The 1,904-nt window shown below is 39.3% G+C and overlaps 1 pseudogene; it reads left to right on the top strand.

Annotated features, from left to right (window-relative positions):
• Window positions 1-662: 662 nt before the first annotated feature.
• Window positions 663-1,556, top strand: LOC101092541 (annotated as a pseudogene).
• Window positions 1,557-1,904: the final 348 nt, after the last annotated feature.

Raw genomic sequence — 1,904 nt, 5'->3', positions numbered from 1 at the left:
TGTGCTTGTTAGTTGTGGCTGGTCTGTGGACCAAGCTTCTGGTAGTCAACCTCCAAAAAGGGATATCTGTTCAAGCAAGAAAGCAATCAGAAGTGATGGTGGTGACTGTGTGTGAATGAAATGTGTGAACGTTCAATTTCAAAAACAAACAAAGCCAAGCTTTTCTGGAAAAAAAAGTATGTATTTACCATGACTTTGAAAGATAAATGCAAAATCAAAGTTAAATGTGTCCAGAAACTTAGCAAACATAGCAAGAAAGCAACTAAGTAAGATTTTTGGCCACTTGTACTTACTTATCTTTTTGTTGTTGTTATACACTGTTACTGGAGGAAAATATTAAGCATACACACAATAGTAGGACCTGATATTGTAAGAAAAATGAATGAAAATGTTTCTTTTAATTTGAGAAAATTTTAACTATTAACCTAATTTTTTTTCTAATTAGAGACAGACTAACATTCCTTATCTAGTTATAACCTGCAAACCTCCACTATTCATGTGGAGGAAAAGGAAAATACCTGTGGAGTTACATTTATCACACCAATTAATTACCTCCAAGTATGAAGATTGTGACTGAGGCTTCTGTAATAAAATACCACTAAAATGTCCAGTTTCCTGGTTTAAAGGTTTCTAGAAAGTTGCTCTCCATGTGTGGACATACTATGTGGCCCAATATTAGTGCTGGCCCCTTTTGCTGACTGGCTCCCCAGGTCTGGAAGCTGCTCATCACTGGATCTCCATCCCCTTCTTTGCTGTCTACATCTCTGTGCTTCTTGGCAATGACACTCTCCTCTGCCTCATCAAGGATGACCACAGCCTCTATGAACCCATGTATTATTTCCTTGTCATGCTGGCAGGCACAGATCTGATGGTGACATCGACCACGATGCCAACTGTGATGGGTGTCTTGTGGATGAATCACCGGCAGATGAGCCATGGAGCCTGCTTCCTGCAGGCCTACTTCATTCACTCCCTTTCCATCATGGAATCAGGTATCTTACTTGCCATGGCCTATGACCATTTTATTGCCTTCCACAATCCCTTGAAATACACTTCCATTCTCACCAATACTCGTGTTGTAACTTTAGGGATGGGAGCTTTTATGAGGGGTTTCATATCCATCGTCCCTGTAATCCTGCAGCTTTTTCTCATTTCCATATTACCACTCTCATGTTCTCTCCCATGCTTTCTGTCTTCATCAAGAAGTCATAAAACTGGCCTGTGCTGACATAACTTCCAATAGACTTTACTCTGTAATTTTGGTTCTTTTAACAATCTTCCTAGATTCTCTGATTACCCTTTTTTCCTATATCCTAATTCTTAAGACTGTCATGGGCATAGCCTCTGGTTAAGAGAGAACCAAGGCCCTCAATACTTGTATCTCCCACATTGGCTCTGTTCTTATCTTCTATGTCACTGTGGTTGGTCCGTCATTCATCCACAGGTTTGGGAAGAATGTGCCACCAGTGGTCCACGTAATAATGAGCTATTTCTACTTCCTCTTCCCTCCTTTAATGAATCCTGTCATCTATAGCATCAAGACCAAGCAAATTTAATATGGTTTTCTCTGTCTTCCATCCAAACATAGATTTGGAAGTTAAACTCTGAGGTGGGTGATTGCCCAGAGCAGATGGTAAGGATCTGACGTTTCTCTGAACAGAGGGCTGTGGAATTCCACTAAGTCTTAAAAGCCTCTATTTCTTTAAAGATACAATGCCATTTAGGAAGCTTATCAGCCCTTGAATTTATAGATTTGCCACTTGTTAAGTGTAGGAGTTTATTTGTTTCCTTGTCATTCTGTGTTCTTCTCTTTAAGTTCTAAGTAGAGGATAGAAAAAGTTTTAATCTGTCTGGAAAATTAAGTACAGTTCTGATATTGTGGGTTTTGTACATGCAATTAATTT

The sequence above is a fragment of the Felis catus genome, chromosome D1 (genome assembly GCF_018350175.1).
Source record: "Felis catus isolate Fca126 chromosome D1, F.catus_Fca126_mat1.0, whole genome shotgun sequence".
NCBI lineage: Eukaryota > Metazoa > Chordata > Mammalia > Carnivora > Felidae > Felis > Felis catus.
The sequence above is the reverse complement of the archived record's forward strand: the minus strand, read 5'-3'. Positions and strand labels throughout refer to the sequence as shown.